At 49.8% G+C, this 18,209-nt stretch overlaps 1 protein-coding gene across 12 annotated transcripts in view; it reads right to left on the bottom strand.

Annotated features, from left to right (window-relative positions):
• The window catches only part of ATP11A (ATPase phospholipid transporting 11A), a 199,689-nt gene that overhangs the window by 120,346 nt on the left and 61,134 nt on the right, over positions 1-18,209 (bottom strand). The gene's annotated exons all lie outside the window — the stretch shown is intronic.

The following is an 18,209-nucleotide window of genomic DNA, read 5'->3' as shown; positions in this document are numbered from 1 at the left end:
TGCAACATCTCCAAGCAGGGGGTGGTGGAGCCTCCAGGTCACAGGTGGATTCAAAGATTTCCTGACTGGCGACTGCTTGAAAGAGTGAAGCTCGGCATGAAGAGTTGAAGTCAGCGCGAAGTTAAGATAAGGAGGTCATGGAAGCCAAGGTTCCTCCATGTAGAGGACGCCTCCAAGTAGCAGCCTTCAGAGGGAAGAGATGGTGAGTGTCTCTTATCAGAGCTTAAAAGGGTTCAGACTCTCCAGAAAAGAGCTGAAAAGGGAAGGGGATTACAGAATGCAAATTTCCCCCACAAGAGACAGCTGTGAGGGGCCATTTCAAAATATGTCAATGAAATGTATTTTGAGGTAAGATAATTTCTCTCAGGGCCTGCTATCGGTCATGTGAGGGTACACTAGAGTCAGGTTGGAAACTTACTGGTACAAAGAGTCTGTTTTGTCAGTCTCAGGTCTCTGTTTTAATTTCACTGCCAGTCCAAAGGGAGGAGGGTGGGATGAGGCCTGTCCGAGCCCCTCTTCCCATCAGAGGCTGAACTCGCCTTTCCTGTTTCCTTGGGGTCCCCTTGGCCAAGAGGCAGGTCCATTCCGTCGGTTGGAGGCTTAGAATTTTGTTTTCGGTTTACAACGTAATAGCTGTTGTTATAACGTGTACCTGGGATTTGCTATAATCAGGCATGGTAAGACATGCAGGCATAGAAATTATCATGAAGGAAGAAGATCTTTATACGCAACTCCCTGGACACAGGTGCAAAGCCACCGCGCAGGGCTGCTCCGGGATGCGCTTTTCTGCGTCTGTCAAATGCTTTTTGAAATTAAAGGCATAAAATGGGGCAAACTGAAGAATGGTTTTATTCTTTGCCCCTAAGAAGTTACCAGAAAAGGATGGGTCACTGCCACCGCCTGCCTCACTCAGAGCTCAGGAGCCGCGCACGGCGAGGAAGGCCTGTGCGCCCAGCACACACACGACTGAGTGCCCCGGCCTCCATGCCACTCCTGGAGGGCTGCCCATCATACCGTGAGCATTTGTAAAGACACACTTTTTGTTTGTGATGTTTTACGTTTTATGATCTTGAATGAAATTATTCCATGGAACTCAGCTGAGCATAACTGGGTTTGGAGCTCATGACTTTACAGCAATGGAATTTTACCGCGAGGACACAGGAGTTAAGGGGAAGAAAAATGAACCACTCCTGCACATTTCCAGCCTGTGTCACACCCAACACACCCCATCTGTAGCTGGCTCTTATATTCGGGTGAGGAAAAATGATGGAGCAGTGTCCTGAAGGAGTTTATCGTGGTCTCCTCCGAACCACGGCCGGGACTGAAGACACCTCCTGATTGTCACATCAGGCGCACAGCAGTCTCAGGGGCCCACAGAGACAGTTCTTACAAAGGCCTGCAGGCTGCTGCTGTCTTTCCAACAGTGGCCTTTCAGGTCCCAGCTCATACTCTGAGAAACCGCTTCTCAGCTTCAGAGACTGATTTCCTAATCTCAGCATCGGGCATCAGGAATGATGCAGAAATGCCAGTCTCTGCAGTACAGATTCCAACCTCGCTGTGACAGGAGGCCAGCAGGACCCGGCCCAGAAGCCCACCCTGAGCTGGGACAGAGGAGGAGGAGGGCGTTGGGAGTCTGCAGTCAGCTGCCCTGTGAAGGTTTCCCACACACTTAAAACACACATATACTTCATAAGCACAAGTCTCCATGACCTTAGGTTACAATGCCTTGATAACAGGGACTGTCTTTCCTGCTGCTTTCTATCTTCCATCAAGGAACTTGATGAGTTCCATCAAGGTCACGAACTCAAACACCTACAGGGCTAGGCAGGTGACTCCAGTAGGGAGGAAGTGAGTGTGCCACTCAGCCTGTAAGCCTGGGGCAGCTGCTGCCCGCTCAGCCAAAATGTCCCTGGGGAGGCCCCACCCCTGCTGCAGGTTCACCGTGCAACCTGGCCGAGCAGGTGCGTCCCAAGGCTTTTCTAAAAGCACAGCTAGAATGAGCCACAGTGTTCCAGCCGGGGCCACACTGGCTGACAAGTGGCAGACTAAGGTGTGCAATGGTGTGAGTGCAGCATCCCCCTTATCCTCAGGGGTGCTTCCAAGACCCCAGGGCATTCCTAAAACCAACAGAGTACCGAATCCTATGGACAAATGTTTTCCCTATGAACACACACCCCGATAAAGTTTAATTTATAAATTAGGCACAGTAAGAGGTTAACAATAACTAATAATAAAATACAACAATTATAACAATATGCTGTTCCCAGTTTCACAGATAGAAGATTCCATCTGACTGGAGATCTTGGCAACATAACAATGTCTCCTGAGATTGCTGAGCATACCATTTTCTTTCTCCTTATTAAGTCGAGAACTTTCACTTTTCACTTAAAGGGGCACCTTCCGGCTTCTCTTAGGTGTACCCGCGTTGCCAGCCTCACTGCTCTTGTGCTTTGAGGCCATGATGAAGTCAAATGAGGGTTCCCTGAACACGAGCACTGCGACCCCTGGACCGTGGATCTGATAACCGAGAGGCCGTAAGAGGGGCGGGGAGCGTCCGCAGCCTGGAGACACTGGACGAAGGGAGGGTTCAGTCCCGGGAGGGATGGAGCGGGCGGAGCCAGATTTCACCACGCTCCCCAGAAGGGTGCACAAGTTAAAACTTGGGAATTGTTTATTTCTGGAATTTTCCTGTTAATATTTTCATACCTCGGTTACCTCAAGTAACTGAAACTACAGAAAGGGAAACTGTGGCTAAGGGGTCATCACCCCCCTCCACCTCCCGACAACGTCTAAGAAGTCCTGTGGACTGAAGGAATAAGGAATGTGTCGTTACAATTACCTTTGATCCTTCCCGGGCCACTGTGTTTTAAATCTCAGTTTGATTATCAAACTCAGATCAAAGCAATAAATATTTATTGGTAGAACTGTTAACAACTGCGCTGGTAACTATATTTACATGATACGGTGTAATTATATTTACACAAACATGACCTGGTGCATGGGAAGTTCTTCCAGCCTCTGAGCAAGAAGAGGGAACAGGGCCAGCTTATGAATGCATATTGAATATCTGTGTGAACTAGCTGAAAAAAATTAGGCAAGTTTGTTTATATTGAGATCAAATCTTTTTTAAAAAGAACATTAAAAGAACAACTTAATAACCCAACCCAAATGATGTTGATATCATTTGAGTATGTTTCTATCTGGCATGTAAAACATCTTTTTTACTGAAATCACCAGGAACTCTTCTGCCATAGTCCTCACCCGAGCGGCTAATGCTAAACTTACTGGGGGCTTCTGGATGTGTCTCTGCCACCCACACTGGACTCGGCGGAGGCCCTATACACACAGCACCCAGGACACAGCAGCCCCTGGACGAAGGGAAGCATGAAACTCACCGCGAGGTGCCCCCTTTTCAACTGTACTACTATGAATTTTGAATAATTAGAGAAAAGAAAAGTCACTTTATTCCCACTTTCTGGACTGCTTATGTGGAAGACTGAGAAATGAAAAGACTCACGTTTTGTTTATAAGATGTTAAATGGAATCTGGCTCAGGGATGACACACTGCTCTTCAACAGAATCAAATCTTTCTATTTCTCTTCCTTTAAGCCCCAAGCTGCATCTGCCACCCTAAGGCATATTGACAGACGGCTTTCTGTGGTCCCTATCCAGTTAATGATGACAGGAATTAGCTCAGCACATCGATTGGACAAGGTTGTGTTTTCTGTTGCATGCACTTTTTTTTTTAAGTGAAAAGCAACTCACATGAAAAATGCATAACTTGTGCGAATAACCTACCCAAGGGCGTTTACAAAAATTAATGTGATTATCTGGTTATAAAATGTTTATAGCATTTCATAAACAGAAGAATTTGCCATTTCAGAATTGACTTCATTCTGTCTTCTTGGCAAAAGAGGAAAAAGTAAAATTGTTCTATTAAAAAAAAATTAAAAGTTTACAAAACAGGCACTGAAAACCTTCTAGATCATCCTGGAAACATCCTTTACACAGTAAGTAGACGATAAAGAGTACCAATCTCCAATTTCTGCATCAATAAATGAAAGTACATTTGCTGAGCCCTTCATGGTGATAGAGAAGTTTCATTGGTGTATAAGTTCAATGAACTGTTAATGTGAAACTGAAAAGTCATCGTCACAGCTGGCTGAATTTGTTTGTTACATCGCTCAGGTTAAAAATGTGTCCACACGCTGTTGTTGAAAGAGCAAGCAGGTTAGGAAGTCTTCAGAGCGGGCTCTTGGGAGCAACCCCCACCGTCATGACGGTCAAAAGTCTCCAGACTCTGCCAAGTGTGTTGCGGATGGCTGGAACAAGACTGCTCCCAGGTGAGAGCCTCTGCTACACAGCAAGACAGATCCAGGTTTAAACCCCAGCACGCAACAGCAAAAACCTCTCCAGACGGCTGCAGGATGTGGCCTCATCCACCTAGAGTCACCCAGAGCTCTCCCAGCCTCCTCCTGCTCTAAGCCCTACCTTTGCTGCAGACACGAATGTTTCTGCAGCAAATCCTCTGTCTGAGCCCTCACCCAGGATAAGAGGGGACAGGGAAACGGATGAATTTCTATACCCTGCACACGTTGCTGTTTTTACAAGAGAAGTATTTGGTGTTATGTTTACCCATGGAAGGGACAAAATATAAATGTTACTCAACTTTTTATTAAATGAATTGGTTCAATGATTTTCACATCTTAACTGAAAATGTAACGTAAAAAATGAAGGCTACAAAACTGTACATTCTAAAGCCAATTTTTTGGCTGACGGCTGCTTCTGAGTCAGTTTGCATTTATGAAGAGCACACACCCCACGGTAATGAACTGTTCTGAGATAATATAACTGTGTATGAAAATTGAAAAATGCTTCACAAGTGTTAGTTGCTGGAGTGTGTGAGAGGAGCTAGCAAGATAGATTTAAGAAATGTGGGCTGGGAGCGGTGGCTCACGCCTGTAATCCCAGCACTTTGGGAGGCCGAGATGGGCAGATCATGAGGTCAGGAGATCGAGACCATCCTGGCTAACACGATGAAACCCCATCTCTACTAAAAATGCAAAAAATTAGCTGGGTGCGGTGGCAGGCGCCTATAGTCCCAGCTACTCGGGAGACTGAGGCAGGAGAATGTCGTGAACCCGGGAGGTGGAGCTTGCAGTGAGCCAAGATTGCGCCACTGCACTCCAGCCTGGGCGACGGAGAGAGACTCTGTCTCAAAAAAAAAAAAAAGAAAAAAAAAGAAATGTTTACTGATCCACTCTTCTTACTTCAAATGTCCTTAGTGGCCAGGCGTGGTGGCTAACGCCTGTAATCCCAGCACTTTGGGAGGCAGGGGTGAGTAGATCACCTGAGGTCAGGAGTTCGAGACCAACCTGGCCAACATGGTGAAACCCTGTCTCTACTAAAAATACAAAAATTAGCCAGGCGTGGTGGCGCGTGCCTGTAATCCCAGCTAGTTGGGAGGTTGAGGCAGGAGAATTGCTTGAACCTGGGAAGTGTAGGTTGCAATGAGCCGAGTTCGTGCCACTGCACTCCAGCCTGGCGACAGAGCAAGACTCTGTTTCAAAAACAACAACAAAAATGTCTTTAGTGTAAAAACAAAGGCTGAGACTTGGATGGAACCTGAGTAGCATGTGTCCCGCACTCGTGCATGTGGCATGGACTCCCTGGAAGCTTCTGGAAGTTCAGAAGCAGCTCTCTGGGAACCCCACCACGCTGGCCCCTGGCTCCCCTAACACGGCGTGAGACCTGCAGCCGCTCACCCTTGCCAGAAACTCGTCTTTCCGCCGCACACACACGACACCATCCTCGGAAGCACAGACTGCAGCGAAACACTCAGCAAGACAATTGGGAAGAAAGACGTTTTGAGTAGGTATTTTTAAAGACTTTTGTTTTTAATACAACTTAATTGTTTATGTAATTTAATGTTTAACAATGTCTCCTGAGATTCCCGAACATTGAACAACTGGCCTGATGGTCCGTGCCCCTGGCCCTTCTCCTGTGGGGTGAGACAAGGAGGCCAGCCTGGGAAAGGAGTGGGCGTCCTGTCCACCTCCGTGAGGGGAACCTCATGCTTTTCCTGATTCAAATCAGTTCTCCTCTGCAGAGGTCTAAAACTAACAGCCCAGTTGTGGAAACACCAAGTAAAATGTGAAAAAATAGAGAAGCTAGTCCTGACCTGAATAGACCTTGTAGTTTTCGCAAATACCTGTGATGGTAATTAACACGGACATAAGAGGAAGTCGCGATGACAGTAAGAGACTCAGAAAACAAGTGGATTAAACACATTGCCTTCTAGAAAAAGCTGCGTGAAATGGGTTTGGAATTTCTGTTTACTCTGAAGATGAAAGCTTCCTATGTTTGTTCACCACTGGAGAGAACACAAAGGCCAGAAACACAGCACGTCTTTGTTTTGCCATGAGCACAGCTCTGTTCCCGGACGCTCGCCCCTGCTTTCTGTCACAGGCAGCCATTCTCGTAGGCTGGACTCCCTAAATCCACGAGCTTGTATAGCTCCACCAGTAACACTTCAGATCGTGGCAGCAGTAACTTTTTATCTTTTGCCTAAATAAATAAAAAGCACTTAGCATGCTATCTCATGTACAGTAGGTGCTCACATCAATGTGGAATAAATCCACATAAAGCTAATTCTTAAAATATGATCATTTTGTAAACGATGTAACTGGTATGTAACAACTTCAACTAGCAAATTACTAGATGTAGTGGACACGTTGGGAGCAGGCACCGCACTGGGAGCAGGCCCCACGCTGGGAGCAGGCCCCGGCTGCCACAAGCTGCTTTGGCTGCTGTGGAAATCATCAGACACCACACAGGCTGCCCTGGGGTGCAGAGGGCCGCGCCCCAGAAGAAAGGCAAAGAGGCATCTGGGAAGCCTCGGCCACCAGCCAAGAAGCACCTCTGACACCGTCCAGGCTCTCCAGGTGAGGCCCACCTGAGCTCAACTGCCACCAGCGGTCTGAAATCGTGTCTGCTGTTTTCCCCCACCCGCCCCGCCATCTGCTAGACCCTGGGAGGTAAGGTCTAGTGACAGGGACCCTGTTACCAAGAAAGCGCCCCGGTGAGTGGTCAGACTCAACAGGCACACACCCTCTAGGCAGAAGGCAGATACAGGGGCCTCTCCTGGACTAGAAGGGGACCCTGATCCTGAAGCCCAACACGCAGGTGAGAGAGGTGGCCTGCAGGGTCTAGAGAGAAAGAACTGCCAGGAAAAACACTTTCCCCTTTCCAGAACGCACCGCAACGATGGACATGACCCTCAGTTATTCGGGGTCAGAGGTCAATTTGCACAGCCAGCCAGAATCGTAGGCCCTGCCTGGAATCCAACCTGTTTCACAGGCTAAATTTTATTTAATTTGTATTTTGGTTTTGGCTTTATAGTTTAATGTTGTAAGGATATCATTATAATCAACATATGTCAACACCAGGGTTGCTAAGAAATTTACGCTGCTCTAAGTAATGCTTCCGTGACTGGAAATGGTTCTGGGAGCTGCTCTGAGTGACGGTTCCATGACTGGAAATGGTTCTAGGAGCCGCTGTGAGTGACGCTTCCATGACTGGAAATGGTTCTAGGAGCCGCTCTGATGCTTCCGTGACTGGAAATGGTTCTGGGAGCCGCTCTGAGTGATGGTTCCGTGACTGGAAATGGTTCTGGGAGCCGCTCTGAGTGATGCTTCCGTCACTGGAAATGGTTCCAGGAGCTGCTCTGAGTGACCCTTCTGTGACTGGAAATGGTTCTGGGAGCCGCTCTGAGTGATGCTTCCGTCACTGGAAATGGTTCCAGGAGCTGCTCTGAGTGACCCTTCTCTGACTGGAAATGGTTCTGGGAGCCGCTCTGAGTGACTCTTCCGTGACTGGAAATGGTTCTGGGAGCCGCTCTGAGTGACGCTTCCATGACTGGAAATGGTTCTGGGAGCCGCTCTGAGTGACGCTTCCGTGACTGGAAATGGTTCTGGGAGCCGCTCTGAGTAATGTTTCTGTGATTGGAAACGGTTCTGGGAGCTGCTGAGTGATGCTTCTGTGACTGGAAACGGTCTGGGAGCCGCTCTGAGTGATGATTCCGTATTGGAAATGGTTCTGGGAGCCGCTCTGAGTGATGGTTCCATGACTGGAAATGGTTCTGGGAGCCGCTCTGAGTGATGCTTCCGTGACTGGAAATGGTTCTGGGAGCCGCTCTGAGTGATGCTTCCGTGACTGGAAATGGTTCTGGGAGCCGCTCTGAGTGATGCTTCCGTGACTGGAAATGGGTTCTGGGAGCTGCTCTGATTGATGCTTCCGTGACTGGAAATGGTTCTAGGAGCTGCTCTGAGTGACGCTTCTGTGACTGGAAATGGTTCTGGGAGCCGCTCTGACGCTTCCGTGACTGAAAATGGTTCTGAGAGCCGCTCTGAGTGATGCTTCCATGACTGGAAATGGTTCTGGGAGCCGCTCTGATTGATGCTTCCGTGACTGGAAATGGTTCTGGGAGCTGCTCTGAGTGACGCTTCCGTGACTGGAAATGGTTCTGGGAGCCGCTCTGAGTGACGCTTCCGTGACTGGAAATGGTTCTGGGAGCCGCTCTGAGTGACGCTTCCGTGACTGGAAATGGTTCTGGGAGCCGCTCTGAGTGACTCTTCCGTGACTGGAAATGGTTCTGGGAGCCGCTCTGACGCTTCCGTGACTGGAAATGGTTCTGGGAGCCGCTCTGACGCTTCCGTGACTGGAAATGGTTCTGGGAGCCGCTCTGAGTGATGCTTCCGTGACTGGAAATGGTTCTGGGAGCCGCTCTGAGTGATGCTTCCGTGACTGGAAATGGTTCTAGGAGCCGCTCTGAGTGACGCTTCCGTGACTGGAAATGGTTCTGGGAGCCGCTCTGAGTGATGGTTCCATGACTGGAAATGGTTCTGGGAGCCGCTCTGAGTGATGCTTCCGTGACTGGAAATGGTTCTGGGAGCCGCTCTGAGTGACGCTTCCATGACTGGAAATGGTTCTGGGAGCCGCTCTGAGTGACGCTTCCGTGACTGGAAATGGTTCCAGGAGCTGCTCTGAGTGATGCTTCCGTGACTGGAAATGGTTCTAGGAGCCGCTCTGAGTGACGCTTCCGTGACTGGAAATGGTTCCGGGAGCTGCTCTGAGTGATGCTTCCGTGACTGGAAATGGTTCCGGGAGCTGCTCTGAGTGACGCTTCCGTGACTGGAAATGGTTCCAGGAGCTGCTCTGAGTGATGCTTCCGTGACTGGAAATGGGTTCTGGGAGCCGCTCTGATTGATGCTTCCGTGACTGGAAATGGTTCTGGGAGCTGCTCTGAGTGACGCTTCCGTGACTGGAAATGGTTCTGGGAGCTGCTCTGAGTGATGCTTCCGTGACTGGAAATGGTTCTAGGAGCTGCTCTGAGTGATGCTTCCGTGATTGGAAATGGTTCTGGGAGCTGCTCTGAGTAACGCTTCCGTGACTGGAAATGGTTCTAGGAGCTGCTCTGAGTGACACTTCCGTGATTGGAAATGGTTCTGGGAGCTGCTCTGAGTGATGGTTCCGTGACTGGAAATGGTTCTAGCTAACCTTGGCCACAGTCCTGCAGGGAAGGTGCTTCTTATGTCAATTTTACAGGCAAGAAACAGAGGCTCTGAGAGGACCTGGTGGGATCCCATAGGCAGTTCGGGGCCATCCTCTGACAAGCGCCATGTGGGTGACTGCCACAAGGGACGCAGACAAGAAGTGGAAAACCGGTCTCTGGGTGCAGAGAGACTGTCCAAGCTGGGCAGAGTTCTAGGATCTGAAGAGAGGATGGGACTGTGCAATGGAAAGCACAGGACGCCAAAACCCAGCGACCTCTGACCTGTGAAGTGGGGGCCCAGACCTGCCCCCAGTCCATGTGCAGCCTGCAGCCTGTCTGTGTGGTCTGTGAACTGAGAACGCTTTTACGTCCTTAAATGGTTGAAAAAAATCAAAAGAAAAGTAACTGTTTGGGGACACATGAAAACGTTCGGAAAGTACAATTTCCTCATCCAAAGTCACGTTTCATCGGCCCACAGTGGCCCTCCTGAGCCATGGACTGACGACGGCTGCCCTGGCTACTAGGGCACAGCTGGCACTGCAGAGGCCCAGGTCCGCGCCGTCCAGCCCTCAGCAGGAGCTCTGCGCCCACCGCGGAGCAGGTCAGGCACACGTGCTTGGGAGGGGCAAGTGCAGGGTGTCTAGGAGGGCTGGGGAAGCCCTGCAGTGGGGCCGGGCCAGCATTCCTGGAGCTCCATGGACAGGTGGTCGATTGTGGATTGTGGAGAGGCCTCCTGAGCAGGCTTGCAGGGTGGAGCCCCGCCTCCCGCCCGCATTTGTGACACGCCCCTGGGTGGCCAGGTGCCCTGCAGTGTGAGACATCCCAGCCAATGAGACCCATAGGCTTTGGAGGCGATGGGTCCACCAGTGAGTGGAGTACAGAACGTGGGGGAACAGCTTCCCAGGAGTGTGGGGCTCAACCTCTCCAGGAGGCCCTGAAGGTGGCCTGAGAGCCCACTCTGGAAGTTCTGCCTCTCGGAGGGGCAGCGTGGAGCACAGTGGCTGCAGTGAGTCCCGCCTGGCTCTAAGCACCACTTTCTAAGCATGCAGCTTCAGCAGGTGAATTAGCCCAGTTCTCAGTTTCCTCGGCGGGAGAGCAGGGCTGTGGGATGGCGCCTGCCTCACAGGGCCACTGGGAGGGATGCCCGGGTGACAGTGAACGCAAGGAGCATGCTCATATGCCCCAAACATGGTGAGCGTTATCTGGAGGGGTATGCAGAAGTGGGACTGCGTCTAGGTCTCCAAAGACCAAGAACCAGCCGAGGCACTAAGGGGCAGATCGCAGAGGTAAACAGTCCCGCCAGTGAGAACCCGGCCCTGTTATTCCAGGGCCTTCTCTGCCTTCTGCGAGAAAACAAATTTCCCAGACTCCAGAGCGGGCCTTTCTCACATCTCAGCAGCAGGGACCGTGGCTCCAACTGCGGCTCAGGATGAAGGTCCCAGGCACTGAAGAGAGTGAAGCCAGACCCCTCCTCGATCCCGAAACACCGGGGACCACGGTGAGACAGCAATGCCCGGGATGCTCCCGGCCAAGGTCAGGCTGTGATCTGCCCGTCAGGCATGTGGCAGAACCAGCTTCAGAGGCAGCGGGGTAATGAGCTCATCATGTAATGAGCTCAAATGATGCCCCAGGAAGAACATAGATGGCTTCTTTCTCTAATTCCTCAGCATGTTTTTAAATTTAAATAACTCTACATTGGATTTTGGAAAAAGCGCTTCTAACATAAGCCTGTTTGACTGCAGTTAAATAATTTATGTGTCTCTTGGCTTGGGAATCACTGTCTCCATTATTTTTTTATATGACTCACTTTATTGCTCCATTATTATTAATAATAAATATGTCAGGCATCAGACAAACAAAAATATCAAGAATAAAGAAATATATAAAGAGCTCCTCAAGACATAACCCAAATGAAAGATGGGCAAAAGATATAAACAAGCTGTTCTTTTTCAAAAAAGAGAAAAGAATGGCAAATGGACTTAAACACATAAAAAGATTCTCAACCTGCCTGTTAGCAGGAGAAGTACAAGATAAAACCACAATGGGACGTGGCATCTCATCCAGCAGTGGGAGGCAGGCCCAGCAGCTGGGAAGCCGGGCAGCGCAGGCTGCTAGCAAGGTAGGTGGAGAACAGGCATCCTCCTACAGCACTGACGGAGCAAACGCACCCCCTCTTCTCTGAAATCTCCCTTCTCCAAAGCAATCCCAAAGCTGTCCTCGCAGAAATATAGCTGATGTACTCACATGGCGTCTGCAGCACTATTTATAAAAGCAGAAGATTGGAGCCCAGCTGTCCATAACGGGGGGTGGCCAGGGGTGGGGGAGGTTGAGTCCACAGGGGAACATCACACAGCTGTGCAGACACGTGCACGCCGTCCACCTAACACGCAGGTACGAAGGGACTGAGGGACAGAGTGAGAGAAAAAAGTCCGGGCCAGGGTGACTGCAAGCCACCGTATATGTCATTGAGAACACTGGCTCATTTACCCTGGGCCTGATGTCACTGACTTCTACCTCCTGCCCCAAGACTTAGAGTGAAAGATGAAAAGATGACCTGTTAACTCACCTGTGGGCAGGATGTGTAGACCATGTAGCATATGTGATTGAATACACAGCCAGTCCTTCCATTAACTCCAAAGGACACGGCTCCTTCGGCAGCTGCTGGAGGCCAGGCGGAAGCCGCTCCCAGGTGGGTGCATCCTGGCTGACTTTCCTGGAAAGTCCCGATGCTACACTGACAATTACATTCTCTTTAGCAATTGTAGGATGGCCAGCAAGGACACTGTGGTTATCGGCGATGGAAAGTAAATTCTTGGCATTCTACTGCTCTTCCGGGCTATTAAACTACATTACGGCATTTCGGGTGGTTCATTCCACTGAGAGGGCAATTAAGTTTGTATGGTCAGAACAACTCTCAGTAAAATTCCTCATTAATTTTCTCACATAGAAATACACAACCCATCAGACGGACACGTATTCAGTGCTGAAGACGATGGCGGGAGGCCGGGGGTGGGGACAGAGAGAGGAGCCCCCATCACTCACAGCCCGCTCCGCACAGGGGCGCCCACCAGGCACAGGGGTGCCCGCTCCACACAGGGGCGCCCACTCCACACAGGGGCGCCCGCTGGGAGGATTCTCCTGAGCTGCACTCTCCACCCCCGGGAACCCAGGAGGCTTCAGGAAGGGCGCTGCGTGTCACTCCTGTGCTCAAACAGGTCCTCGCAGGAGGCCTTCCTGACTGTAGCACAGAAAACGGCTGCCCTCTGCCTGGCCCCCCGAGCCCCACTATCCTGTCCCATTTTCTTCTTCGTGCACATCCCCATCTGACATGGCCGCCATTACTGCTGTGACTTCTCTGCTGCCAGACTTCCCCCCACCTTGGAATGAGGCAGGCCATTTATGACATAATCAGACACAGGGTTTACAGTAAGAGGCCCTAAGAAAGGAAACATCCTAAATTTCCTAACAAATGAATGACCAATACTAGACCAATTCCTGAAAGGCTTATACCTGTGGAAAGGGGGAAGGGGTCCCTTAAAAGCATGGGGCACTCCAGGGGTCAGGAAAAGATGAACGATTTGGCCATGTCGTTATTTACAAAGATGCAATGACATGTATATTTGTGTATTTACAAACACATGCGTGCATACACACGCGTGTGTATGTATATACCATAATGTCAAAAGACAAATGAAAAACTGGGAGGCCAGTCACACTGGCTGATGCCTGTAGTCCCAGCACTCTGAGGCGGGAGAATCACTGGAACCAGGCTGCAGTGACACGGGATCACAGCACTGCACTCCAGCCTGCGTGACAGAGTAAGACCCTGTCTCAAAAAAAAGGTGGGGGGATTATCTGCAGTATGCGTATTAGTCAAAGGGCCAATGTTTTGTTTTGTTTTGTTTTTTTTTTTGAGATGGAGCCTCACTGTCGCCCAGGCTGGAGTGCAGTGGTGCGATCTCGGCTCACTGCAACCTCCACCTTCCAGGTTCAAGTGATTCTCATGCCTCAGCCTCCCTAGTAGCTGGGATTACAGGTGCGCGTTGCCACATCCGGCTAATTTTTGTATTTTTAGTAGAGATGCAGTTTCACCATGTTGGCCAGGCTGGTCTCAAATTCCTGGCCTCAAACAATCTACCCAACTCAGCCTCCCAAAGTGCTGGGATTACAGGCGTGAGCCACACTGTACCTGGCGAGGGCTAATTTATTTAATATAAAAAGAGCTCTCACAAATCAAGAGAAAAAAACAAACAGCCCAATAAACAAATGGCAGGGTGTATTCGCAGGCTGTTCATGGAAGAAAAACGTACTGTGGCAATTTAGCAGTAAACAAACAATACCAAGACACATGCCTTTTGACACAGTAGCTCCACCTCTACAAACGTCCATGGAAGGACGCAAAGGCGCGCTTACACCAGTGTTCATCTTGCGGGGAAAGGAGCAGCCCTGCTCACAACAGTGAGGAAAGGGCCGTCCCACAGGCAGCAGAGAGACCCTGTGGCCCCATTGCCAAGGTTCAACTCCTCCACAGTGGGCAGCCGTCTACGTGTTAGGCCTCAATTCCCATCTGTAAAGTGGGAATAATAATGTTATTGTACCTCATGATGACATTACACTGATGAAGTTAGAACGGCACAGAATTAATTGCTTTATAAATGTTTGATGAAGGAGAGGACAATGATAAATAAAAATATCACGATGACGGTAATTATAATAACAATTCTATTTGTTATGAAAAGGCGGGGGGAAGCTATGTAACCCAGAAGAGGTCAGAAGTCATCCCTCCCAAATAGGCAGCTTCCACTTTCACCCTTGCCCGAACTCAAAGGAGGCCCTGTCATTCTCCCAAAAGAAAACCTAGTGCACTAAACGCTAGTGAGCAAAGTGGACTGAAAGACTGAGAAATTCACGAGAGGCTGAAGGGGGATTCAACCCCGCATCCTTCAGCACACGTGTCCCCACGTGGGAAGATGGAGACTCTCCTTCCCTTTCTCTTCCTAACACAGTATCCACCTTCCTAGAAATCAACGTTCCCAGCTTTCTCTGATTAATATCTAGGTTCAGTACTTTCCCCGAAGCATATCTGTGTCTTTTCTTCTTTTCTGACTTCTGTAAATCTCCTTTGCTTATTTTTATCTGTAGGACTTTTAATACTCAACAAGTTGCAACTTTTCGTAAAAAATTCCTTAAGCCTTTGACCAAAGCAGGGAATATTTTTGAGAATGTAGTTAATTCAAGAAAGTCATTCAACAGTGAAAGACTTTTAAAATAAAAGTTAGAAAGCTACGAAATAAAAGTTTCCCTTGTTCTTTTAAGTGTGGCATCAGAAATAGAAGGCTGGGACCAGGGATGACACATTCCAGCTCTCTCCACTTGGCTGCTGCTTGAGTTTGGCACAGAGCCTGGCGGCTTAGGGAGTTAGACTGGCTGCACTGGGCGGAGATGGAGGCGCATCCATGGCCCATGGCATCCAACAGAGCAGACAGCCTCATGCTGTGGCATGCCAGGGAGGCCGCTGGGGACGCTGCAGCCACCTGCCCTGGGGCCCCAGCAGAGCTGGGCTCTGTAGGTCACTCCAGCTGTGGGCACCCTGACGCCCGGCCCACCTATGACCCAGTGCATGGCTCAAATGGCGACATTCTGCGTGTGCTCCGTGATGTGGAAGAGGTGAGGCGCACAGCCACAAAGGGCGGCAGCGGCTGTCTTTAACAAACGCGAGTGTTAAGGACACTGGCATGACCTCGAAGCTCCTCCAGTAGTTAGAGCCGACCACATACTGAAATTTTAATGGGCAACTATTGAAGATATTGATCTACAAGCCCCATTTTCTGCTTAATATGGTTTTAAAACATTTTTTACATTATCTCTGTAGCTGACTAGCAAAAAACACAATTGCTTATTTCAGATTAACAGGAAGAAGCATAAATGACTATAATGCAAAAATTGCATTGAGGCCGGGCGTGGTGGCTCACGCTTGTAATCCCAGCACTTTTGGAGGCCGAGGCGAACGGATCGCATGAGTCCAGGAGTTTGAGACCAGCCTGGGTGACATAGCAGAACCCTGTCTCTACAAAAAATACAAAAATTGGCTGGGTGTGGTGGCACATACCTGCAGTCTCAGCTACTCTGGAGGCTGAGATGGGAGGATTGCTTGAGCCCAGGAGGCAGAGGCTGCAGTAAGCTGAGATCATGCTATTGCTCTCCAGCCTGCACAACAGAGCAAGACCCATCTCAATAAAAAGAAATGAAAGAAATGCATTTATATTTATGATCATTTCTCAGAATAAATGTCTACTACATGATCACCAAAGTTGGAAGGTAATGAAGACCCATCTTGGTTTGAGAGTCCCACAAATGCCTTCTAGCTTCTGTCTATAAACGCAGGTTGAGTAGCCCTTATCCAAAATGCTTGGGACCAGATGTGCTTTGGATTTTGGGATATTTGCATATGCATCATGAGATACCTCGGGATGAGACCCAAATCTAAACACAAAATTCATTTGTGTTTCACACACACCTCATACACATAGCCTGATGGTAATTTTATACAATATTTTAAATAATTTTATGCATGAAAGTTTGTGTCAACAGCTTATGAATGGAATTTTCCACTTGTGGCTTCATGCTGGTGCTTGAAAAGTTTCAGATTTTTGAGCATTTTGGATTTGGGATTTTGGGATAAGGGATGCTCAAATTCATCCCATCCCTTCAATTTTGCCTTACTCTTTCTTTCTGCATACAATCCTGTGTTCCTTCGTTTTGTTTTGTTTTTTTGAGACGGAGTCTTACTCTGTCCCTCAGGCTGGAGTGCAATGGTGTGATCTCGGAACACTGCAACCTCCGCTTCCCAGGTTCAAGCAATTCTCCTGCCTCAGCCTCCCGAGTAGCTGGGATTACAGGCGTGCACCACAATGCCTGGCTAATTTTTATATTTTTAGTGGAGATGGGGTTTCCCCATGTTGGCCAGCTGGTCTCGAACTCCTGACCTCAAGTGACCAGCCTGCCTCGGCCTCCCAAAGTGCAGGGATTATAAGCATGAGCCACCATACCAGGCCCTGTGTTACTTTTTATAATTTGCTAAAAAGCTACAGTAGGGCTACTGAATGTGCACACAATGCATACTCTGTTTCTTTGAAACACTGCCAAAAACACTATTTTGCCTTTGCAGTTTCTTGGCACGCTGGCTGAAGATGTGTTGCCCACACGCTGAGGGAGGTCCTTACCCATGGACGCCGAGCTCTGGGAGGCTGCGGTGGCGGCAGCTGAGTCTGCAGGTGGAGAGGTGCAGGGACTGTCTTGCCTCCACCTCCTTCAATACCTACTTTTCTTCCCAGCAAGAGTCCCTTCCCTTACGCTCCCGAATCCACCCTGGCCCTGACGCTGCGCCTGAGCACCACATCCTGACCCCACTTGTTGGCAAGATGTCTGCATGTCCACAAGTGTAGCGTTCATCTCATCTCAACAATCCATCCTTCCAGAGCAGACGGGTGATCCCTATCACCTTCTGAACACTCTGCTTGCTACAGCTCCTATTCATCATCTCGGTCACACCTGGGGTCCCTCTACCTGTTCCACACCTAGACCAGTGGTTTTCACCCCGGCCACACATCAATATCACTTAGGAAGTTTAAAAAAAAAAAAAAACTATGCCAATGCAAGCCAGTGACAGAACAAAATTAATTACCGGATTTTAAAATAGGCAAAGAACCTGAAGATACATTTGTAGCGAGAAGGTCTAATAAGGAGATGAAAAGTGCTCTGTATCACTAGTCATGAGAAATGCAAATTAAAACCACAATGAGGCCAGGCGTGGCAGCTCACAGCTGTAATCCCAGCACTTTGGGAGGTCAACGTAGGAGGATCACCTGAGTTCAAGACCAGCCTGAGCAACCTAATGAGACCCTCCCTCTTCATAAAAAGTTGACTTTTTTTTTTTTTTAATTAGCCAGGCATGGTGGTGCACGCCTGTGATCCCAGCTACTGGGTAGACTGAGGCGGGAGGATCGCTTGAGCCCAGGAGGTTGAAGCTGCAGTGAGCTATGATCGTGCCACTGCACTCCAGCCTGGGTAACAGAGCGAGATGCTGTCTCTAAAAGACAACAGCAACAAAACCCCACAATGAGATACTACTTAAACGGAGCAGGATGGCTGCTACCAAAACACTAGACAGCGCCAAGTGCCGGGAAGGACGTGGGGAACCGGAACCCCAGTTACCCGGTGAAGACCTGGGGAACCAGAACCCCAGTTACCCGGTGAGGACGTGGGGAGCCGGAACCCCAGTTACCCGGTAAGGACCTGGGGAACCCGAACCCCAGTTACCCGGTGAGGACCTGGGGAACCGGAACCCCAGTTACCCGGTGAGGACGTGGGGAGCCGGAACCCCAGTTACCCGGTGAGGGCGTGGGGAGCCGGAACCCCAGTTACCCGGTGAGGGCGTGGGGAGCCGGAACCCCAGTTACCCGGTGAGGGCGTGGGGAGCCGGAAACCCAGTTACCCGGTGAGGGCGTGGGGAACCGGAACCCCAGTTACCCGGTGAGGGCGTGGGGAGCCGGAACCCCAGTTACCCGGTGAGGGCGTGGGGAGCCGGAACCCCAGTTACCCGGTGAGGGCGTGGGGAGCCGGAACCCCAGTTACCCGGTGAGGGAGTGGGGAGCCG

The sequence above is a fragment of the Pongo pygmaeus genome, chromosome 14 (genome assembly GCF_028885625.2).
Source record: "Pongo pygmaeus isolate AG05252 chromosome 14, NHGRI_mPonPyg2-v2.0_pri, whole genome shotgun sequence".
In the NCBI taxonomy this organism is placed as follows: domain Eukaryota; kingdom Metazoa; phylum Chordata; class Mammalia; order Primates; family Hominidae; genus Pongo; species Pongo pygmaeus.
The sequence above is the reverse complement of the archived record's forward strand: the minus strand, read 5'-3'. Positions and strand labels throughout refer to the sequence as shown.